This window comes from Nomascus leucogenys, chromosome 1a, assembly GCF_006542625.1.
Source record: "Nomascus leucogenys isolate Asia chromosome 1a, Asia_NLE_v1, whole genome shotgun sequence".
NCBI classification, from domain to species: Eukaryota; Metazoa; Chordata; class Mammalia; order Primates; family Hylobatidae; genus Nomascus; species Nomascus leucogenys.
Window position 1 is genome coordinate 15,626,011 of NC_044381.1, and position 25,823 is coordinate 15,651,833.

A 25,823-nucleotide genomic window follows, 5' to 3' on the forward strand; every position below is an offset into this window, starting at 1 on the left:
AAAAGGTTAAAGGGTTGTTTTAAGTTAGATAGGATAAAGCTGAAGGTTTAAGCAAGTTGTGGAAGGTTTGTAAAAAATTAATTATAAAAGAGATTCTGTGTGTGAACATATTGGCTAAAGCTAAAGGGGTGTTATTCAGTTTTTCTATAAATTGAACATTGAAATAAAAGCACAACAGGTTTTTCTTAGAGCACTGATCTGCTCTTTCACAAATATTTTAAAGGGTTATAAAAATTTATGAGAATCTTACCTTATGGTTCAAACTGATTAAGATTAAATACCTTTGTCTATAAGGTTTTATTAAGAATTGGATTTAACATTAAAAGTACACTAATACAACAGTGACATTTGGCTTATTTGGTATAAAAATAATGCAGAAAGCATTGTCAAATATAAAACAATGTCAGCTTTCTTTGGGCTGCATTTATATAAATATGTTACTGGTATGTGCTCCAAAATAATGGAAAAATTCCGATAATTCTAATATGACTCAGCATATGTTATTAATAGCTGTAATTGTTATGCAAAATTGTTGTATGCCACAGAAGTAAACAAAATTTCCTTGCCAATTGTGGCTTTAATAGTGGCTGCCCTAAGGCGTTTTATCATCTACTGACAATTGTTGTCTTGTTTTAATCCTCTTCAAAAGGTAGCTTATCATCAGCTATAGGACTTTGACAGGTGTTCTTAAATGCAGGTCTCTAATAACTTTGGCAATTGTCACATTAGAATAGAGGAAAGCAACTTTCAGGACTCTCATGGAAAGCTGAAATGTTCACAAATATCAAGCAGGACAGGAGTCAACTGCATGGACTGAACTAATAGAAGACTAAAGTGATTTTTTTACTTTTTGCTAAAAACGGCGCTAATCCTTTGTTTTGTTTTTTTAGAGTCAAGAAAACTTTCCTTTTGAGCTATTCACAGCTTTTAACAATTGAGTAAAGTATACTCCTATGAACAAAATTTGGAGCATATTTGTTTCTCTCTACCTGATTTTGCCAGAATTTGGAAACTAGTTGTGAGTATTCTTAACTTATGGCAATATAGTTATTTGCATAAGTGCAATAAAAATCTGTTTTCTTTTGTAACAGGTCACAGTTGGAGAAATTGGTTATTTTACCAAGGCTTTGACTGGAATGGTATGCTTTCCTTTAAGGAATTAAACTTGACTGGTAAAGCCAATAAAAGCCCTTTGGGAAAAATGGCCTCATAACTTGGCTACACAGTTTCTGTACAGGGTTCCTGACCTGGTGGTAAATAAAGAATGTCACTTTCTGACAGGCCCAGGAGCTCCAAGTTATCTTGGGACCTCAGGAGGAGAGGAATTTACCCAACTCACAGGTATTTGAGGGTACAAACCCATGGCCGGTCTCAGCTTTAAAAAAGTCTTATTTGAGATTCCTTATGGAACAGAGTTCCATCAAAGTCAACTTAAAAAGCCTATGTGAAAAATAATTATTCTTGCTGCACTTCATACAAATAATCAGGCCAAGTATAATAAAGCAAATCAGTCTTACCATGATTTGTCTTTAGTGAAAATGGGAAACTGGAGAGAGAAATTATGTTTCAAAAACTATGGTACACCTGATTAGATTCTAGTCTCATCAGTTGTTTTTTGAGTATTTTTCTGCAATTTAGACTGACTGCTTATTCCTGCGAACCAACCAGTGATCTCTGGCTGCTGCTTAGAAGAAACAAGAGGGAGGCCAGGCACGGTGGCTCACGCTTGTAATCCCGGCACTTTGGGAGGCCGAGGCGGGCGGATCACGAGGTCAGGAGATCGAGACCACGGTGAAACCCCGTCTCCACTAAAAATACAAAAAAAAAAAATTAGCCGGGCGTGGTGGCGGGCGCCTGTAGTCCCAGCTACTCGGAGAGGCTGAGGCAGGAGAATGGCGTGAACCCAGGAGGCGGAGCTTGCAGTGAGCCGAGATTGCGCCACTGTGCTCCAGCCTGGGCGACAGAGCAAGACTCTGTCTCAAAAAAAAAAAAAAAAAAAAAAAACAAAAAAAACAAAAAGAAGAAACAAGAGGGATGGGTAATGTAAAAATCTGGATCAATATTCTAATTCTGGGCACATAATGGAATCAGCTAACAACCCCACATCTGCTTGGTTCCAATGGTTGCCCAACTCATGAAAAATCTTCTAATTTAGCTTACTTGGGATAATTTTACTTATTTTGCCTTACTGTTGTGGAATATATTGCTGTTGTACTCTTTGTGTAGAAATGCAGAATAAGCCTACTCAACATTTTCTTAAACATTTATTAATCTTCTAGATATCACCTTTTGTTGGAACTCCAGAGTTATGAGTGGCCCTTGACATATTGACACTTTCTGACTGAGCTCCTGTCTACCCAAATACAAGAGATCCTCATAGTTAGGCAGGAATATCATCACCCCTATTCAGCCTGAAGAAGTTACAGAATACAGATCTTCGTCCCTCTACAACTCTTAAGATGAAGGGTTCTCTTACAAAAGGGAGTGGGGAAATGTCAGAGGCATTTGAACCAGAGCAACTCCATTTTGAGTAGGAACTGGGTAAAATGAGTCTGAAACCTACTGGGCTGCATTCCCAGATGGTTAGGCATTCTTACTCATAGGATGAGAGAGGAGGTCAGCACAAGATATGGGTCATAAAGGCCTTGCTGATGAAACAGTTTGCAGTAAAGAAGCTGGCCAAAACTCACCAAAACCAAGATGGCGATACGAGTGACTTCTGATCATCCTCACTGCTACCCTCCCACTCCTACCAGCATCATGACTGTTTACAAATGTCATGGCAACATCAGGAAGTTACCCTATATGGTCTAAAAAGGGGAAGAATGGGCTGGGCCCCATGGCTCATGCCTGTAATCCCAACACTTTGGGAGGCGGAGGTGGGCAGATCATGAGATCAGGAGTTCGAGACCAGCCTGACCACCATGGTGAAACCCCATCTCTACTAAAAATACAAAAATTAGCTGGGAGTGGTGGCATGCACCTGTAATCCCAGCTACTCAGGAGGCTGAGGCAGGAGAACTGCTTGAACTGGGGAGGCAGAGGTTGCAGTTAGCTGAGATCGCGCCACTGCACTCCAGCCTGGGCGACAGAGCGAGACTCCATCTCAAAAAAAAAAAAAAAAAAAAAAAAAGAGACATGAATAATCCACCCTTTGTTTAGCATATAACTAAGAAATAACCATAAAAATGGGCAACCAGCAGCTCTCAGTGCTGCTCTGTCTATGGAGTAGCCATTCTTTTATTCCTTTACTTTCTTAATAAACTTGCTTTGGCTTAAAACAACAACAAAAACCAAAATGGTATTTGCTGTGATAGCATAGGAGCAAAATGCTCTAATGATTTTACCAAACTCACCAGTATACACTTGAAGAAACTTCCACTATTCAGGGTGAAACACTTCATTGTGAAAAGGGTTGCTCAGACATTCAGAAAACTATTCAGCATTGCTCCTCAATCTGTGATACAACCTTGATCATCTCATTTGCATTCCTTGCTCATAATAAAATTCAAACTCACAGATGTCTGTAGCAGAAAAGAGATCAATGACCATGAATATTTTTTTAAAGAGGTCTGATGTAAAGATCTGCTTTTGATGACCTAAGAAATTTTATGGTAAATGACAAAAAGTGCAATGTTATTGAAGCCTAAGTTTCAGTATATGAAAAATCATACGATTCTAGAGTTAGAAGGAGCTTATCCAAATTTTACATATAATAACAATAATAAGCATGTATTATGCACTTACTTTGTACCTGGCACTGTTGTAACTCATTTAACCTTCACTACAATGTATGAACTCAATTCTATTATTATTCCTATATTGCAGCTAAGGAAATAGATAAATAATTTGTCTAAGGCACATTTTCATAACTAGAGTACCTGGTATTCCAATCCCAGCAGACAGCTTGGAGAGCCCAGGTGCCTGAAACCATGTTCCTTGCTCTACCATAGGGTGATCAACATAAGGAAATGGGGGCCCAGAGAGGCTAAGTGATTTGTCAAAGGTTAGACAATTGGTTGTTGCTTTACCCATTAATGCAAGCAAAGTGAGGAATGTAAAGCATAGCATCATATACTGAGATGTAGTAAAGAAAAAAAAAAGCACAACACTTAAAACCAACAGAGGCTTAATCGAACTCTAATGAGAATTTTTTTTTTTTTTTAAGAGACGGAGTCTTGCTCTTTTTGCCCAGGCTGGAGTACAGTTCCTTGATCAAGGCTTACTGCCACCTCAAACTCCTGGACACAAGCAATCCTCCCACCTCAGCCTCCTGAGTAGCTAGGACTACAGGCACTCGCCACCATGCATGACTAATTAAAAAATTTTTTTTTGTAGAAACAGGGTCTCAGTATGTTGCCCAGGCTGGTCTCGAACTCCTGTCCTTAAGTGATCCCCTGCTTTAGCCTCCCAAAGTGCTGGGATTATAGGCATAAGCCATCAAGCCTGGCCAAGGAGTCTAATAAGAGTCTTAATGCTCTTTCCTGTTGAGGATCTTAGCACAATTTTGAGGTCTTCAGCTATGACTTACACTTCATTTTTTATAATTTTTCTTTCTTACAAACAACTTTGTAAATAATTTTATGATTCAGTAGCATTAAAAAAGGAGGATGAGAGAGTTTAATTCTTTGATGCAGGTTTGGAGAGGAAGTGAAAGAAAATCAGAGGCCAGCCTATTAATCAGCTCTACCAGACCTGTGCACCTATCTTGGTTCCGTAATTTCTTTGAGCAAGGTTCCTATTCTTCCTTGGGCTCTGTTTTCTCATCTACAAAATGAAGACAATAATTGACACCTTTCAAGGTTGTTACACTAGTTAAATGTGATACTATCTGTCAATGTAAATCAAAGTTGCCAGCACACACATAAAGCAAGGCTCAGCCAAAGTTAGTTCCCTTCCTGCCCCTTTCTATTCCAGACCTATTGAAGAAAAATTTTTCTAAAATTTATTTTAAAAGCTACCACTGTGATGGTGGATATATGTCATTAAACATTTATCAGAACCCATAGAATGCAGCTGGGTGTGGTGGCTCACACCTGTAATTCCAGCATTTTGGGAGGCTGAGGTGGGCAGATCATTTGAGGTCAAGAGTTCAAGACCAGCCTGGCCAACATGGTGAAACCTTGTCACTACTAAAAATACAAAAATTAGCCAGGCATGGTGGCGGGCACCCGTAATCCCAACTACTCAGGAGGCTGAGGCAGGAGAATCACTGGAACCCGAGAGGCAGAGGTTGCAGTGGGCCAAGATAACGCCACTACATTCCAGCCTGGTGACAGAGTGAGACTCTGTCTCAAAACAAAACAAAAACAAAACATAGAATGTACAACACAAAAAGTGAACCCTATTGTAAAATACAGGCTTTAGATAATAATAGTTGCTCATCCGTTGTAACAAATGCACCACACTAATGCAAGACATTAATAATAGTGGAAAGTAGGGGTTGGGAAGTGAGAAGGTATATAGGAACTCTGAACTTTCTGCTCAATTTTTCTATAAACCTAAAACATCTCAAAAATTAAAGTCTACTAATTTATAAAAAGTTGTGAGTTGAGCCATCTTTTGACATGCCTCATGGTTCAGGCTGAACTGACTCTCCCGTGACACCCAAACACAGCTAGAGAATTTTCTCTAGAGTAGTGGAGGGCCATCAGTAACAAAAAAGGAACAAGGCAAATCACAGAGAGTTTTTGTTCATCACACTTCCGGGCTTTTGGAGACTGTCTTCTGGGGATCTCCTGACCCCCAGCTACACAAGGGCCACCCTGGTGGCTCACAGGCCATGTCCCCACAGTGAGATACCACGTGTGGCTGCACACCCATGCCAGTGTGCCAGTGTCCATTCTGCTGCACATGCTGGAGTCTCTGATGCAGTATTGCTCATTAAGCTTAATGGCATTAAGAAAAGCGAAACTTGATCTGCTCACTTTGGCAGAATTTGGGGGTGGCCTGTGGAGAATGCAGGTGGGAGGGTGTTCTCAGGCAGTGGGATTAAAAGTGCTTCAAGTACTGGTTCAAAAACAAAATCTCCATAAACATCACAGGCTGCAAATAAAGTATCCGAATGTCTGATTACATGTCTCATTTGTTGAAAAAATATGTGCAGGAGGATACAGCAACGTAGAAAATTACATCATATAAGAATCGCAAACACCAGTAAGTCAGAGTAACATTTTAAAAGTGAAACCAGTATGGAACACACAAGCAGTCTTGGCTAAAACACCTTCTTAGAGTCTCCAAGACACAAATAGGCTATATTCAAAATATTGGTTTGCAAGAAATTTGTCTAGAGGTAGAAACGTATTTACTGCAGGCGCAATATCCAGATAGGCTGACAAATACAGTTCAAACTGTGATGTCCCTGAGCATGGCAAAAACTCATCATGGTGGAAGATATTTCTGTGGAAAAACGTACTAACTTATCTGTCCTTTAAGGTGTTGGCCAAAGATGATGAGACTCCTTTACTTGGTTTTGCCCAGTTCAGCACACCAAATTCCAGGGCACCATTTATGCTGTTTACACAGACCATAATGTGAACGGTGTTCCTGGAGTTGTGCAATGTGGGGGCTGATTCCCATGGCCTGGGGAAAAGCACTGGCTGCAAATAAATTTCACGCTCATGGCTTCAGACCTACTCCTCTGTCCTAGAAAGAGGCAAACCATTCTTAAGAGGGATTACTGGGTCTGCGCTATTAATGAGAATGGGAAACACACCAAATGAAAGAGCTGCCTTTACTGCCACTCCTACACTAGCGGGCCCCCTCTTTAGCTTCATATTACCATCACCCAGTCACCACTCCCAGAGTTTCTGATTTAATTTGTCTGAGTGGGGCCCAGGCATCTGAATTTAAAAGTACTCCAGGTGATTCTAATGAGCAACCAGGATGGAGAACCACTGCTGCAAATATTAACTGCATTAATAACTGCATTTTATTTTATTCTCCTCTAAGTATGACAAAAGGTAAAAGGAGCTTTGGTGTCCAAAGACTGAAGTTAGGATCTTTGGCGTGTCTAAAACAACCCTCAGACTCAGTAAGTCTCTTAGTCAGGGTGGACCACAGCAGTAGGACTAGGGCTGGGGACGCCACCTCCAAGAACAGCACTAGGAAGAGCCCAAAAGCAAGACCCAGTGTGGAGGTGGTTGGTTGTGGGAGGGCTGGGAAGAGGAGAGGAAGATAGGATGGTCCTAGATAGAGAGAGCCTGACACAAGGTAAAGAAAGACAGGACACTCCAAGGGAGGCATCATGAGCGAACGTTTCATTGGCAGCCTAGTTGGGATGGCCATCCCTGGAAAGCCAGTCCCATGTGTGAGACATAAGTACACAAGTCAGTGGCATAGAGACATTTCCTGATCTGTGGCTTTGTAAGTTGCTTTGGTGCCAGTCCCCTTATAGTGCATGGAAATCACAGGCTATGGGATTCTTTGGTAGGAGGACTCTGGGGTCCTTGCATATCCCTTCCCCAACTCTAGTTTTTTCCTACGTTGAGAAAAATCTTTGCTAAATTAGTAAAATTGTCAGAAAGGAAGCAAAGCCTAAAATGAAAGAAATTAACATAAAGTTTAACTACTAAAATTTTGTGCTACCACTAATTTCTGTTGCATTTTAACTTTGTTCCTTGCTGTGACTCTTTAAAGACAAAGATAAGTCTATATATTATAACAATAAATTTTATTATTCATAAGGCTAATGTTTTTCATGCTTCTTTATAGTATGATGTTTTAAGACAAGGTAGAAGTGGATATTTAGGTTTAGGCAGTATGTAACAGATCTCTCTAAAACCATAAAATGCTAAATCATTATTGAGCACATTAGAAGGAGATTTGAGGCTATCTGCTTAATCATCTGCCATAAAGAAGAAAAATTTAAACCTCCTGATCTGTAAATTAAAAGTCTCTCACATCATTCTGTAAGTGTAATTCCCCTCTGTGTTCCTAATGTGTCAATTACTTCTGTTAATTTTTCAATGAAACAATGGCCCTTATCCCATATTCCTTATAACACTCTTTGACATGTTCATGGACCTCAATCTTGTTCATTTCAGCCCATATTACTGCCTCCAGCTTTCTCCATGGGGTAAACAGTCTGGCTTTTTCTACTCAATAACAAAAAACAAAAATCAATTTTTTGAGGGGAAAAAGGAATTTATTCCTTTTTAAAAAATAAAATGGATTTTTTTATATAAAGAGACAGTATGATAGTAATGCATAACACAGATCACCTTTAGTTCACATGGCTTATTGTAGGAAGACCTCATTTAATCATCTGAACTAAAGATAAACACTTTAACTAAACGACTCACTTTTTCAACATTTTAGTGTCTGCACAAAGAAGCTCAATCTACAATATAATTAAATTTGTTTAAAATTTCTCAGCCTTGAATTCATCATCTTACAGTGGGGATTCATAATATTGACTTCATGGGGTTATGAAGATAGTTTTTATGTATTTTTTTTTAAGAGATGGGGTCTCACTCTGTAGCGCAGGCTGGAATGTAGTGGCTTGATCATGGATCACTGCAGCCTTGACCACTGGGTCTCAAGTGATCCTCCCACCTCAGTCTCCTGAGTAGCTGGGACTACAGGCACCTGTTGCCATGCCTGGCATTTTTTTTTTTTTTTTTTTAAGAGATCAGATCTCACTATGTTTCTCAGGCTGGTCTCAAACTCCTGGGCTCAAACTATCTGCCTGCCTTGGGCCTCCTGAAGTGCTGGGATTACAGGCATGAGCCACCACACTTGGCTGTTGTTAATTAATATGGAATTTCAACTTCCTTCATTCCTGGACAAGTCTTAGCTCTTAAAGTCTTAATGTCAGATCTCTCTGGCCACAGAGCTAACAATTCAGACTTGATGTCTCTGAGCATTGCTGTGAATATTTAAGCCTGTTGTGAAACACTATATGATCTCTGACCATATCTCCATTAGCTCACATGGTTGATATCATTTGCCATTCTTAACACAGAAAAAAACTAAAGTGGGGGAAGGGATATGCAAGGACCCCAGAGTTTTCCTATCAGTGAATCCCATAGCCTGTGATTTCCGTGCGCTATCAAGGGACTGGCACAAAAGCAACTTACAAAGCCACAGATCAGGAAATGTCTCTACTGGGGGTAATTGAAGACCAATAGTTTCCAGTAAAGCAATTCAGCAACAATCCATGAGTGATGGTGAGGCCACATAGTATCTTGAATACTAAATGGTATGCCCGGTGCACTGCCACCTCCTAGCTTAAACAGTCAAATCAGCACCACAGAGGCTCTACGGACAAATGAGAAGGACAAAATTGGTGCCATCTGGGGTTTTTGAAAGATTCTGTAAAAGTGCAAAGCTAGTCCTTTAGTCCTGTCTGAGGAATTTTGTCACCCCATCCTGCTGCCAAACTCTAAGTCCAGAGTATATTACAAACTGATTTTTAAATGGGGGTTTATGTGGCTACATATTTTATTTTACTTCCTTTTGCTGTAGTAATGTCTTAAGAATTTGGAAGACCAGCTTACTGACACCAGGAGGAAGTCTTAACAGAGTTACACGGTAAACAGGATTATGAATAGGATATAAATTGCAGTGTTAAACTCTTTGGGTACTATTTAATGTAATCAAACGGCCATTTAACTCCTATTCTTCTCTCACTGATAAATCACCCTCGAGTGACCTTTTAATCACCAATCAGTACCTCCAGCAGCAGCTTTTTTTTATTGTTCTAAAATGTCTAAGGGCTTGAGACATAGACTGTTTTTCAAAATTTAAGTAAAGTCATTTTTATAAAATGCTGTGTGGTCTCATTTAGATCTAATGTGTGAAAGTAGGTAGCAGAGGCCACAGTCACTGATGAGACCAAAGTTACTGAGTCATGACATGTGGTCAGCAGGAACCTGATATTCTTAAGATGAAGAAAATATTAAAAGGAAAGAAAAGTATGAAGAATGACTGATGAGGAAAGCAAAAGGTAATTGCGTCTGTAATTTGAAATGGATGGTTGATGGCTTGACTACTGGGGAACAGTGGGTCATTATATCACAATACATTAAGTGACAATGGATTCACGTTAAAAGGGGCTATTTTATATTGCCTGGAATGTCTTTGCTTCCATCCTTATTGACATCCTTCCCATTTATTAACCCCTCAAGAAATGCCTCATCCAGGATTCCCTAAGACCTCATCATTTCATCTGGAAAGATTTCCTTCCTCCGATTGCAGAACAATCATATTTTATTTAAACCCATCACAGGGCAGTTATCACATCCTACCTGGTAGTGTATTTGCCTTTGTGTTTTGAAGGCAGAAGGACAACACTGTCTGCTGCATGTAATATGAGTTCAACTTTTGTATAAATAAATGAAATCAGCAATTATTGTGCCTTAAGCATTCTCATAAAAAACAAGAACACCAACACACATTGATATCTTTGAGCTCTTTATATTAAAACTTAGACATTTCTGGCTGGGCGCGGTGGCTCAAGCCTGTAATCCCATTACTTTGGGAGGCCGAGGCAGGTGGATCACGAGGTCAGGAGATCGAGACCATCCTGGCTAACACGGTGAAACCCCGTCTCTACTAAAAAACACAAAAAAATTAGCTGGGCGTGGTGGCCGGCGCCTGTAGTCCCAACTGCTTGGGAGGCTGAGGCAGGAGAATGGCGTGAACCCGGGAGGCGGAGCTTGCAGTGAGCCAAGATCACGCCTCTAGCCTGGGTGACAGAGCAAGACTCCATCTCAAAAAAAAAAACTTAGACATTTCTGTGATTCTGGGTTATAGAGACTAGTGACTAGTTTCCTCCTTAAAAAGAAACAAAAAAGAGACGTTAGGGACCTCATTTTCTCATTAGAAATATTTAAGAGTTGTGCCTTATAGCTCGTTTTTGGTTCTCTCTGGTTAAACATTTTTCTAAATCTTTAAACAAAGATATAGAAGACAAGCTTTATCCAATTCACAGAAAGCACAAATCCAAGAGGGTTAACTATTATCACTGAGGACACAGTCAAGATCCACAGCTTTGATAATCAGAGCCTGGAATGATGCACTGACCAGTAAGTTACCTTCCAATAAGCAAAATTGTGTAACTCTACATTTCCCAAAAATAAGTGCATATGTATGGAAAAAAGCAGATCTGCTTTGGCAGCACTTTATTTTTTAAAATAGTCTGTCTTCAGATGTTTGAAGGGGAGTGACTTGATGGTTCCAGGGTGCAGAACCAGGAAGAACGTGTGAAAGTCTCAACTTTCAGAAAGGACTTCCCCTCAGTGCTGTCCAATAATGGCAAGAGCTGAGGTATAGACACAGAACAGCGTTCTTTGTTTCAGAGAGGGAGTGTGGATTAGGTACTTTCTGGGATCACTTTTAACTGTGCCCGATTGCCCCCTGCACACCTCTCCAACCTCTTCTTGCATGACTCTCCTCCTTGCCATTGACGTGCTAGTCAAACTGGACTTCCTCCCATCCTTAAACTCACCATATTGCCAACCCCAGCTTCCAAGCCTTTGCAGGTTTTGTCCATACTGTTCCATCTGCCATGAACGCCCTTCCCCACTGCCATCAACAACCCCATTTACCTGGCTAAATTCTACCCATCCTTCAGGCCTCAATCTGCCTAACCAGTTTTATCTGTTCACATAGAATCCTGAAATACACTTTGCCACATGTTGCATATCTATAAGCATTTTGTCATTATTTGCAGCCATTAAAAAAAAAAAAGTCTGCTGTTCCTCCTGGTCTATAAACTCCTTGAAGATAATAACCATGACTGTTCTGTTCACCCAAGTTTCTCTAGTGCTGATCACTGAATCTTTCACAGAGAAGCTCAATAAATATCAGTTGAGTGACTGACTAAATGCAAATACCAGACCTATTTTTTAAAATGGTGAAAGAGAGAGAGAGAGAGAGAGAGTACATGCTCCTCCACATGTTTGAATGAATATGTCCTTCCTTTGGTGATGGTTCACAGGCTCACTACAGTGCAAGCCCAGAGTTTCAAATTCTTAAATTAACATTACCCCTGAGGGGACCCTTGCTACAATGGAGCAAAATCTTGAGAAAAACAAAATTATGCATCTCCTTATGCATTTATCTAAAACACCTAAGGAGGATCAGTAAAAAATGAAGACAGAATGATTTTCACATTGCCCTTGATTTCTCCATACCAAACAGTTTCATAGTCTGTGAGCTCACTGATCTGTTTCAGGCTTTCGGTCTATAAGAATCAAGTGAGGGTCGGGGGCGGTGGCTCACGCCTGTAACCCTAGCACTTTGGGAGGACGAGGCAGGCAGATCACCTGAGGTAGGGAGTTCAAGAGCAGCCTGGCCAACATGGCAAAACCCTGTCTCTACTAAAAATACAAAAATATTAGCCAGGCATGGGGGTGCGTGCCTGTAGTCCTAGCTACTTGGGAGGCTGAGGCAGGAGAATGGCTTGAACCAGGGAGGCAGGGGTTGCAGTGAGCCGAGATCACGCCACTGCACTGCAGCATGGGCAACAAAGCAAGACTCTGTCTCAAATTTTAAAAAAAGAAAAAAAAAAAAAAAAAGAATAAAGTGAGAACCAGGCTGCTGATCAGAGTTAAAGGCCAGGGGAGTGGTGGGGTGAGATCTGTTCTGCCCAGACATTGGGATCTGGAATGTAACTTTATTTCCTGTTTCTCTTTTCTTTTCATCTATAAATTAAGTCACTTGCCATGTTTGTTTTCTTTTCAGCCATTATACTTGTATTAGCCGTCTCCCAAAGAAGAAATATTTATTCAACACTTGTACATCATGCTCCATAAACAAACATCTAGTGAGGTAAATACCAGTGACCTCATTTTACCCCTGAGGAAACTGGCTGAGTAACTGGGCTAACATTACAGAACCAAAGAACACTGTAGCCTAGGATTAGAACCCAGGTGAAATTTTTTCAAAGGCCATTATTTTTTCCTACTGCACCTCTCTGATTTAACATTCGGGCCCTTGCGTCAACACTGCCTTTTGGTTTTAAAACAATCACTAATGCTTATTGGGTAATACAGAACCATCCTACCATGTGATAATAAAGAGGGACATTTATGTAAAACAGAATTAAAGTATTGCTGTTGTGTTGTTGCTGTGTTGTCTTTCTAAGGTGTAGGATCACTTTTACAAAAAAAAAAACTGTACTATGAAAGAGATTTGATAGGAAACGCCTAACAAATTTTAAATATTTGGATGAATTTTCAACTGCGGTATCTATCCTTTCTACAATCTTCCTAACTTTACTGTGGTTTGAGTTTGTAATTTACCAAATAAATCATTTTTGTGCTAACAAGAAATGTAAGCCTTAGAATGAAGGTACCATGGCAGTGGGTGTGGGCTAATGAGACAAAGTTGTGGCTCGCGTATTTTAAGAGAAGAGTGCACGGAGCATCTGTAAGTACTAAGCAGCTGATAATGTTTGATAGAAAGCAGGGAAGAATTCCAGGAAAGCAGAACATCCAATAAAGGACTTGAGGCTCAGTCGTTCCCCGAGCGTTTATCTGTCCTCTGTTGCTAGGGAGCCAGATAAGAAAGTTTCAAGGATAAACTTGAGAGTGAAAAGTGACATGCAATCTTATCAGCCTTTGGATGATGCACAAAAAGAGCATTTTGGGCATCATTTTTTAATACACATTTTCCCCAAATATAATCACCTCCATAAATAGACAGGTTTAAGGGAGAAACCAAAAACTATTTTTGGCTTCTGTAAAAACTTACCCATGAGAGGCAAAGAACATTTGTTTAAAAATATTCTAACTTAGCAAGATCCCTGTCCTCCAGTCAATAGTTTTCCACTCAAACATATTATCTTCAGACAGCTAGAGGCTATGTTGTCAGAAAAGCACATAAATCACAGCTATAATTTCTTATCTTGATGGCCAAGTTTTAGAGCCCTTTGAAATGGTGCCCCAGTCACTGCAGTGAGAGAAGCTGCATTACAGACAAAATATAGTATAGCCAGTATTTCATTAGGGAGTGGGTTTTGTTTTGTTTTTTGTTTCGCTCAGCCCCTCGAAGATGTCTGTTTAAGCCTCTCACCTGGTAGCACAAAAGCTGTTGAATCACTTGAATGAAAGGGTCAGGTTGCAAGCTGTGCATGTGTGGAAGCTGTCAAGCCCTGTTCAGACCACCCAGCTCTCCAAAGGAGTAGCGACATCAGATTCAGACAAGATAAGAGGCTGCCCTCCTATGTAACCTGGCCCAGGGAAACAGCCTTTCCAGGGAGTTACAGGATCCCACTGTAAAGAATGGCTACATGCCCTGAAAAGATCACACTTGTCTAACTCAATATTCCTGTGGTCATGGTTCTTTGTGAGAGAAAAAAATATATCTGAAAATTTTTGAAGAAAAGCAATTAGCCAAATCTTTAGGCCTACTCTCAAAGTAAATGCTGAAAAGCTCTCATATCCCATATCTGTGTTTAGAAGACTGAGTCATATCCATCAATGTCAGAATATCAGAGCTAGGAAGATACCAAAACTCATTTAATTCAACTCATTTTACTGATGAGGAAATGAAGCTTTGAGGGATTAGATGGCTCTTCCAAGGCTGGTTAGCAACAACTAAGATTTGAAACACCATGAGGACAAGGACCCTGCCTGCACATGTCATCCCCAGTGGGTATTTTGAAATCCTTAGAAACTAGCACTGAGCCTGGCATGTGGTAGGTGCACCTAAATGGTTGGAATGAGGAAAGAGAAGAAAGGAAGGGGCTCTGATGGCCATGTCCAGTTTTCTTTTTAATATAAATATTAAATGCCAGAAAATGCAAGGATGGGGATGGAAGCTGAGCTCTGACTTTCATATATTGTGAAATGAGAGTTTTAACACCATGGAGGAATCACTTTCTGTTTCTTCTCATCCCTGTGGGATGGTCCAATCCAAAAATCATTTTCTAGGAATGAGGCTCCTGAACCGTTCCATGAAATCCGGCTCAGTTTACCCCAACTCAGCCTAGCCCAACCCCTGCAGCCCAGCAGCCCCAGGAGGCTGGGAAAGAATTAAGAACAGTCCTGGGTTTAAAGTTTCCAAAACAAACATTGCTTAGCCATGCGGGGGCAGATCAGGCCATATAGCCCAACATGTGAAAGCAGGGAACGTGGTAGTCAGGTCCCTTTGCCCAACTCCTTTTTTCCCTCGTGGGAATGAAAAGGCAGAGATGAAAAGGGGAGCAAGAAAAAAAAAAGATGAGATTGGTGGAAAACTGATTAAAATTAAGCCCTGGTTTGTCAGCCAAGCATGCAAAACCATGTTGCACATTAAGTTATGTTCAACAACAGCTCAAACTCAGGTTTCTTATTTAGATATAAGGTTTAATATTAACCAAGTACATGACAAGAATTTCATGTCAAGGACAATGTAGAGCAATGTTTAACCAAGTGTGACCCACCTGCTTCAGAATCACCTGGGAAGATTCCTGGCACCACTCCAGGTCTAAAATCCTTTGGGCCTGGGGACTGAGAACCTGCCTTTCCAAGCAAATGGGAGTTCTTACACACAGCCAGTTTTGAGAATGCCTGATGGAGAGAAACAGCAAAGTTTCCTAGAGCTGCACTGAAGGCACCTTTATCAAGTGTAAGCAGGGGGCTGAGGCACAGCTCTTCAAGCTTTACCTAGAGTCAGGAACAGCGGGTGTCAGTTTTCCAGAGCAGAAACCTGAAGAGCATTTGAATCACTAGCTCTGTTCTGTGAAGCAGCACCACAGAGGTTAATCTCTCCAGTAAGATTCCCAGGCTATAAACACCAATCGGCTCCCGGAAATGCTCTTTTTAAGCTTTGTAATGCACACCAAGCAACAAGACTGGGTGCAATAGTTCAAAAAAAAAATCAGAAACTAAAATTAAATACCTTAAAAACAATAAACAATTTCCCTAAGCCAAAAATTGTTTCCGGAATTTCAAAATAAAACGAAAAGAAACTCTTTACAACAGCACCAAAGTCTCTGGACCAAATCTCAGTACTGAGCAGAGAGAGCCTAAAAATCAGTCCAAAACTTCAGAACAAGGCCATTTCTTTGCCTCCCTAGCACTATCTCTCTTCCACACAATGAAACAGAAATCATGTTTTTGAAAGCGTGTCTCCAAATATAACTAAACTAAAGCAAAGGTATCCAGAAATTATCTCATCCAAATTTCTCTATGTTTGTACCATGAGGATATTATCTGTTTCGTTCATTTTCATGTCTTTTCCCTTTGCCATTTCATTTAGCTGAGAAGAAACATTCTAATTTCAGAGGAAACAATTACACAGTTAAAAAATGGTTATTTCATTGGCAAGTGCCAGCACGAATGGACTGAGAAGAGAGTTAGAAATTTGTGTCACGTAATAAAAAGAATCTCATTTTTGGCATTTGGTTTGTTAACACTGCAAGTTGCCACCTTCTGAGTTAACAGGAGAATTAAACTTTTGCAAGCCTACTCTTGCAGATGCTTTGCATTGTTACTTGCCATTCATGATATCACACGAACAATCTCTGGGGCATTCTGCTAACAGAACATTCACAGTCACGATGAAAAGAAACACATAAAACAGATACTTACAGGTAGTGGTTTTCCTTTCCAAGCCAAAAAAGTTAGAAACCCTTGGAACTGGCGGGCAGGATAAGAATCACTGACCCGGCAATCTGGTTTAAAGGGCTTTGAGAGGAAGGGGGAGGAAAAAGAACCCCGGGAAGGAAGAGAGCTGAAATTCCAGTCTTTCAGGTCAGCGGTGTTTGAGATTTCTTTTTACTAAAAATCCATTAACCCACCTCACAGAAAATACAGAATGAAGTTCACATACACACCCCGCTCTCTTTGCTGGTCTTCTCCAAGGCAGCTGCTGCAGCTTTGCAAACTTCCTGAGCGCCAAGCCTCAGGACTCCCCCGAGAAGGGCATGATAAAGATGCCTTCAACTGTTTACAAGGAGCCCAACCTCCCTGGCGGACAGCCACGGCTCGCCCCGTGCCTTCTGCTGGTTGGGTCCACAGGGACAAAACTGAGCTTTTGTTAATGAGGTCGGTTGCCTCTTCCCAGTCTCTTCCCAGCTTCCTTTCTCACTACTGGTTTTGTACTAATTGCTCTGCCACTCGCCGAGCCAGAGCAGCCTCTCCCGCCTGCAGCACACAGGCACACACACAGTCAGACACAGGCACACACACATTCACAAATGGGCATGCACACAGTCACATACAGACACACCCACTCACAGAGGTACACACACAGGCACACATACACACACGATATACACACAGTCACCACACACAGACACATACACAGGCAAATGCATTCACATGCATGCATACATAGTGACCCACCCCACACATGTGCATGCATTCTCACGCATGCTCCACACACACATGGGGGCACACACATATGCACAGGCCACACATGCCCACACCCACACATGTACATACTCACACAGACTCTTCCAACACACTTTTTTTCTGTCCTTCTTTTCTTCCAACACATTCCCATCTTGAAAAGTTTTTATTTAAATTTAGATGAGAAGCCCAGCATTCAGAAGGGACAGGGCCCGTTTTAACTTTTGTCATGACATTTAAGGGAAAAGATAGGATGGAACTAGATCCTAAGGTGCTGTTTTTAAGTACCACCTTCGTTCTTCCATTTGTAAGGCTTTTTGTGTGTCTGGCTCTTTTCGAAAATCCATAAAAATCCCATTAATCTGATCCATTTGCATATAGGGCATGATCCCAATAATGCAGATATATCACAGGCCAAGAACTGTCCTCTCAACAGAGATTCACATAGTTAACTTGTCAGTATTCAGTGGTCTGTGAAAGTCTTAATCCTTAACAACTGTTTAATAAAATGCTTCCTTGTATTTTATTCCCACCAGGAAAAAAAAAGATAATGGCCTACCATCTGGACTTTTAAATTAACCATAAAGAGAGAATTTGAAGTATTAACTCACTTTGGGGGAACTGTTTATATTAAGACATGTCTGGCTATCCTAAACCTTTGCCAAAAATATAGAACACTGTGAATCCAATTCAACCTAGATTGTGGTTTCCCCTAACAAGGTCACAACACCATATGCCTTTCTTTGGAAGCCATAAGGAAAAGAGAGAGGAAAATGAAAAAGGAGAAGAAAATTACATGAGGAGGGAAGAAAGAAAAGAGAAAAATGTAAAGAACAAAAGAATGCGTAAGAAGGGAGAAAAAAATTACATATTTTAAAAACATGCTCTGTGGTTACTTTAGCAATGAATGGTGCATATACACTACTCAAAGTCATCAGAGATTTCAAATCTTCAATGAATCAATTTCTTGATTCATTTTATTTGCTCTGAGAATAAGAAGATCAAAGTTAAGAATCACTAAGGTCTTTATAAGTGAACAGATATTATTTACTAAACACAGTTATTATTAAATAAATATAGTGACAATGTGTGAGTCATATATTAATCCTGAAAAGGCAAGAAATAAAGCCTTAATAATGACAGTTAAGAAACACAGCATAATAGACAATTTTATTCTCAAACTGATTTTCAAAATTGCCCAGGTGGTGAATATCTTACCTGCAAAGAAATGAAGATGGTTTTAGAAGCTGTTAGTTGAGACTTGGATTCCATTTGACAAAGGAATTGTATACTATGTATAAACGGTTGCATCGACATGCTTATTCTAACATCTGAGCTAAATAAGGTTTATAGATGAGTCTAGAAACAGAGATAAATGTCTTTATATCACTTCTATGGGAAAAATAACTTAAGCATGCTAAGCAAAAAATAACAAACTTAGATTGTAAAGTATTTCAAAAAGTCTGCAGGAGATATAATCTTTCTAAAGTTAATTATATACATGAAGCTTGGCCTAACAGTGCTGAACATATTCTAAAATAGGCAGTTAAGAGTTAGATTAGTCAAAATGTCCTGAAATATGAAGTACCTGTTTATACAAATGTCATTCCGTCTATCTGCCACAAATGAATAAGGGCCTGGAAATAATACAATTATCAACTTCAATCAAAATGCTGTTTGAACAGATTGAAATGCCAAGCTAGGGCATTTAAAAAGAACTAGTCAAAGAAACAACAAAGAATTCTTCCCCTAAAAGCATGTGCTGCTGAACTTAGTGCTGGCACAAAATTCATTTTTAAAGAAATCATTTTACTTCTAGCCCTAGTTGGAGTGATAATGAAAAATATCAAATGTGTGTTGGAGATTGGCATATCATTTTGGATTGTAAATATGAATGATTTTTGTTGATTGCTGTAGAATGTAGCATTCTCTGAAAAGCACAGCCAATACCTTCACCAACAATTCATATAAAAATTAGGAATGTGCCTATTAAATTTCGATGATGGCAGCAAGACAGAAGTGTTATCTATTGCACCGTAAAGATAGTTTTTCGCTGAGTCTCTAAAACTAGATGGCCATGGGAAGCAATACTATGGCAAGAGAAGAGGATGAGTCCAGGAATAGAAAGGTTATACATACCACACTTGAAATAATAAACATGAAAACAAATAAATAAAGAAAAGCAATACAAACACCTCCGTGTACCAGAAAAGAGCAATAACACAGCCCAGTGAGAGGGTTTATAGGAAGAGCCTTGCTGACCTCAGACTTGGGAGCTGACGACGTGATTAGGGGATATCAGGAAATAAAACCACCCCTGAGCAGCGCACAAGAGCAGCGTGCTCTGCTTGACATCAGAGCGCTACAGGCCAATTTGACTTTTAACATAAATGCAAAATCCTAAATAACTAATTTACAAATCAAATTCAGCTCTGCTTTTTAAAAGACAATGTGACCAATAGCGATGAATTTTTCTTTCAGGATTGCAAGGATGTTTCAAAATCAGAACATCTAGCAGTTTAATATATTAAAGAAGGAAAAAAGACATGACTATCTTAATAGGTGCAGAAAAGAGACATTCAGTAAAATTTAATACTCATTCATTAAAAAACCAAAAACTGAAAACTATTAGCCAACTAGGTCTAGAAGGGAAGTTTCTAAATCCAATTAAAGACATCTTACTCCAATCTCCACAATTCAACGTTGGACAGGAGACCCTAACCAACACAGTAAGTCAAGATAAAAAAATGAGGCATAAAAATTTAAAAGGAAAAATAAACCTTTCATTATTTGCAAAAGATAACACCTCTGTACAAATATGCAAAAGAATTTACTGTTTGAACTATTCAAAGAGTTCAGCCAGTTTGTTGGGCATAAGGTCAACATACAAAAATAAATGGCGTTCATATATACAAGTAACAACTAATTACTGAAAATACTTTTTAAAAGACAGTTTTTATAATAGCAACAAAACTTTAATGAGCCTGGTAATTCATCTAAATTAATTAAATTTGGGTAAAATTTCATGAAGAAAATAAAAAATTAATAAAGGGCATAAAAAAATCTAGATAAATGGGAAGACAATATCAAACTGGTTGAGAAGACTTAATAAGGTAAAAATGTCAATTCTCCCAAAATTAAAATTTCAATGCAGTGTCAATTGGAATGCCAACAAGGCATTTTATATAAATATGTGTACACATATACACATTATGTACATATATGTTATATATGTATATTATATATACTATGAAATATATAAATTATATGTATTTATATATTTGTATATATTTTGTGTGTGTGTGTGTATATATATATATATATACAAAATGACAAGCTGATACTAAAATTTATCTAAAAGAATAAAAACCAGGAATGGCCAAGACGAATTGGAAGAAGATACATTTAATGATGAATTTCCCCACTAAATATTGATATTTTATATTATAAAGTTTTAACAATTAAGAAATTGTGGAATTTTCACAGTGATAGAAGGCAAAGAAAGAGTCTAGAAAAGCTTAGAAGCAGGTCACTCACATATAGCAACCTGGTGTATGACCAAGGTCAGAATAGAAGTCAGTGATGAAATAATAGACAATCAATAACATGTTGACAGGACAATTGGTTATCCATATGGAAAACATAGTATTAGATCTTTACTTCATATCATATATCAAAAAACATTAGATCTTTACCTCATACTATACATCAAAACAAATTGCAGTTGATTTGAGTATCTTAATTTGATAACAAAACCTTTAACTTTTGGAACCAAAAAAGTCAAGGAATATCTTCTTAATATCAAGGGAAAATTTCTTAAGTATGATACAATAAGTAAAGGCTATAAAAGAAAAACTTGATATATTTTATATAATAATTAAAATTTCCCATGGAGCAAAAACTTAAAGTTTTTTTAAAAAAAAACAAAACAGAAATTAGGAGAAGGTAATCACAATGAAAATAAATTACAAAATCTTTATGTTCAAAATTTAAAGAATCTTCTGAAGCCTATACAAATCATTAAGAAAAAAATCTTAATATTCTCCTTTTATTAAAGGAGAAGACACACAAATGGCTAATGAATACATGAAAGCATCCAATTACACAAATAATCAGGCCAATGCAAATGGAGACTAAAAATGAGATTCTCTTAGATAAATAAGAAGTTTAAAATCTTCCAATAAATTAAACCTGGTAAATTAAATAAATTAAATCTGGTAAAAGATGGGGGGCGGGGAACTCTTAGTTGCTACTGGAAGTTTTAAATAGTTACAAACATTTAGAAAGTAGTTTGACCATTTCTAGTAAAAGTAAATATTCCAAAAACCTTAAATTAGGCATTTTAACTTCTAGAGTTACACTTAGATTCTCATATGTGTACAAAAAGCCTTATACCTGACATTCTTTGCCATTGTAAATGAAAAATATTGAAACAACCATCATCTAAACCAAAAAGATGTTGAGTAAAGAAAGCAAATTGTAGCCAGGTGCAGTGGCTCACACCTGTAATCCTAGTACTTTGGGAGGCCCAGGCGGGTGGATCACTTGAGGTCAGGAGTTTGAAACCAGACTGGCTAACATGGTGAAACCCCATCTCTATTAAAAATACCAAAAAAATTAGCTGGGCATGGTGGTGGGTGCCTGTAATCCCAGCTACTTGGGAAGCTGAAGCAGGAGAATCACTTGAACCTAGATGTGGTGGTTGCAGTGAGCCAAGATCACACCACTGCACTCCAGCCTGGGTGACACAGCAAGACTCTGTCTCAAAAAAAAAAAAAAAAAAAAAAGAAAAGAAAAAAGGAAATTGCAAAAGTATAGGGACACGCTTTAATAAGGATTACACTGAATCTGTAGATCACTTTGGGTAGTATGGACATTTTAACTATATTAAGTCTTCCAATCCATGAACATGGGTTGTCTTTCCAATTATTTGTTCCTTCTTTAATATTTTTATCAATGATTTGTAGTTTTTAGTGTACAGTGTACGAGACTTTCATCTTGATTATATTTATCACTAAGTAAAGAGGACTTTAAAAAAAGTTTTTTTATAAAAAACTTTACATGGATTTCAAAAATTCTTTGCACCAAAATAAACTTGTACTAACTTGTTATAACATGTCTGAACGTCTAGCTTGAGGCACTAACAACTATAAGACATCAGTTTGAAAAGAACTGCTATCAGAGCAACATGAATTCTGCTAAAATTGAAATAAGAGCACAGATCAAATTTATGGTGGAAGAATGGTGAAATCATTGGTGCTTTACGAAAAGTTTGTGGGGAAAATGCCCCCACAGAAATCAGCAGTTTGCAAATGGATAACTCATTTTAAGAAGGGATGAGACAATGTTGAAGATGAAGCTCACAGGGACAGACCATCCACATCAAAATGCGAAAAAAAATTCATTTACTTCACACCTTAATTGAAGAGAATCAATGATTAATAGCACTAACAACAGTCAACACCACAGACACCTCAGTTGGTTCAGCTTACGCAATTCTGACCAAAAAATTAAAGTTGAGCAAACTTACCATTTGAGTGGTGCCAAACCTATTGTGCTGTGATCAGCTGTAGACAAGAACAGAGTTTTCAATGGAAATTTTAAACAAGTAAGATCAAGATCCTGAAGGATTTCTTTAAATAATTACAACAGAAGATAAAACACTGCTTTACCAGTATGCCCCTGAAGACAAAGAACAATCAAAGCAATGGCTACCAAAAGGTGAAAGTTGTCCAGCCAAAGCAAAAGCAGACCAGGCAAGAGCAAAGATCATGGTAAACTTGTTTCGGATGTTCAAGCAATTTTGCTTTTTGACTTTCTGGAGGACCAAAGAACGGTAAGATTTGCTTACTATGAGAGTGTTTTAAGAAAGTTAGACAAAGCTTTAGCAGAAAAGCACCCAGGAAAGCTTTGCCAGAGTCCACCTCCACCAGGACAATGCTGCTGCTCATTCTTTTAAACAATGGCCATTTTGCAAGACTTTTGATAGGAAATCATTACACATCCATCTTACAGTCTCCAAATTTGGCTCCTTCTGACTTCTTTTTTTCCCCTAACCTTAAAAAGTCTTTAAAGAGAACCCATTTTTCTTCAGCTAATAATGTTAAAAAGACCGCATTGACATGGCTAAACTCCGAGTATTTCCAGTTCTTTTTTTTTTTTTTTTTTTAGACGGAGTCTTGCTCTGTCGCCCAGGCTGGAGTGCAGTGGTGTGATCTCGGCTCACTGCAAGCTCCACCTCCCGGGTTCACGCCATTCTCCTGCCTCAGCCTCTCCAAGTAGCTGGGACTACAGGCGCCCGCCACCATGCCTGGCTAATTTTTTCTATTTTTAGTAGAGACGGGGTTTCACCGTGGTCTCAATCTCCTGACCTCGTGATCCGCCCGCCTCGGCCTCCCAAAGTGCTGGGATTACAAGCGTGAGCCACTGCGCCCGGCCCAGTTCTTTAGGGACAGACTAACTGGTTGGTGTTATCATTTACAAAAGTATCTTGAACTTCATGGAGTTTATGTTGAGAAATAAAGTATATATTTTTTATTTTTATTTTTTAATTTAATTTTTCCACAATTTTTAAAAGTCCCCTTATATGGCACTTATTGTGTTTAAGTAAATTCCTTTTATACCTAGAAAAAAATCATAAAATTCATATGAAACCAGAAAAGATTTGAAATGGCCAAAACAATCTTAAAAAAAAAGAAGAAAACTGGAGATACCACAACTCCTGATTTCAAAATATAATACAAAGCTATATTAATCAAAACAGTGTGATACTGACATAAAAACAGAGATAGAGACCAATGGAACAGAATAAAGAGCCCAGAAATAAACCCAGGCATGTACAGTCAACTGATCTTTGACAAGGGTTACACAAACACGCAATGGGGAAGAGACAGTTCTTCAACCGATAGTGTTGGCAAAACTGAATATTCACATGCAGAAGAATGAAATTGGGCCCTTAGCTTACACAATATACAAAAATCACTTCAAAATAGATTAAAAACTTGAGTGTTAGACATGAAACTATAAAACTTGTAGAAGAAAACATAGAGGAAAAGCTTTATGATTAGGCTTAGCAATGATTTGTTGGATATCATACCAAAAATATAAGTAACATTAGAACGAGAATCACTGAGGAGGAAAATTCCAAAAAAAAAAAAACCCCAGAAGTAACAAAAGCAAAATTAGACAAGTAAAACTACATCAGACTAAAAATCTTCTGCACAGTAAACAAAACACTCAACAGATTAAAAGGTAACCCATAGAATGGGGAAAAATATTTGCAAATCATATTTCTGATAAGGGATTAATATCCAAAATGTACAAGGAACTCCTACAACTCAATTAAAAAATGGGCAAAAAAATTCAATAGACATTTTTAAATGGGCAAAAAAATTCAACAGACATTTCTTCAAAGATATAAAAATGGAAGGTATATAAAAAATGCTTGATGTGACTAATCTTCAGGGAAATGCAAATCAAAACCACAATGAGATATTATTTCACACTATTAAGATGGATATTACTTTATTAGTCAGGGTTCTCTAGAGGGACAGAATAGAATAGATGTATATAAAAAGGGGAAGGGTTATTAAGGAGTATTACTCACGTGATCACAAGGTCCCACAATAGGTCCTCTGCAAGCTGAGGAACAAGGAAGCCAGTCAGAGTTCCAAAGCTGAAGAACCTGGAGTCTGATGTACGAGGGCAGAAAGCATCCAGCATGGGACAAAGATGTAGGCTGGGGGGCTAAGCCAGTCTCATCTCTCCACATTCTTCTACCTGCTTTTATTCTGGTCATTCTGGCAGTTAATCAGACAGTGCCCACCCAGATTAAGGATGGGTCTGCCTTTCCCAGCCCACGGAGTCAAATGTTAATCTCCTTTGGCAACACCCTCACAGACTCACGATCAATACTTTGCATCCTTCAATCCAATCAAGTTGACACTAAGTATTAACCATCACAATTATAAAAAATAAAAGCAAAAGATAAATGTTGATGAAGATGTGGAGAAATTGGAACCCTTGTACCCTTTTGCTGAGAAGGTAAAACGATGCAGCCACTATAAAAAAAAGTTTGGTGGTTCCTCTAAAAATGAAAAATAGAACTATCATATGATTCAGCCATCCCGCTTTTGAATGTATATCCAAAAGAATGGAAATCAGGATCTTGAAGAGATATCTGCACTCCAATGTTCACTGCAGCACTATTCAGAGTAGCCAAGATATGGAAACAACTAAGAGTCTATCAACAGATAAATGGGTAAAGAAAATGTGGTGTATATACACAATGGGATATTATTCGGCCTTTGAAAAGGAGAAAATCCTGCCATATGAGACAAGATGGATGAATCTGGAGGAAATTATGCTAAGTGAAATAAGCTAGCCATGGAAGGACAAATACTGCATGATTCCACTTATATGTGGTATATAAAATAGTTAAACTCATAGAAACTGAGAGTAGAAGGGTAGCTGCCAGGGACTTGGAGGCAGGAGGAACAAGGCGCTGTTCAATGGGTACAATGCTTCAGTTATGCAAGA

The 25,823-nt window shown here is 38.7% G+C and overlaps 1 protein-coding gene across 1 annotated transcript in view; it reads right to left on the bottom strand.

The window, feature by feature from the left end:
- The window catches only part of FREM1 (FRAS1 related extracellular matrix 1), a 173,986-nt gene extending 157,383 nt beyond the window's left edge, over nt 1-16,603 (bottom strand). Inside the window, exon 1 of the mRNA XM_004086992.3 lies at nt 16,524-16,603. The gene's annotated coding sequence lies outside the window, so the exon portion shown is untranslated. The remainder of the gene's footprint in view (nt 1-16,523) is intronic.
- Between the last annotated feature and the right edge of the window lie 9,220 nt (nt 16,604-25,823).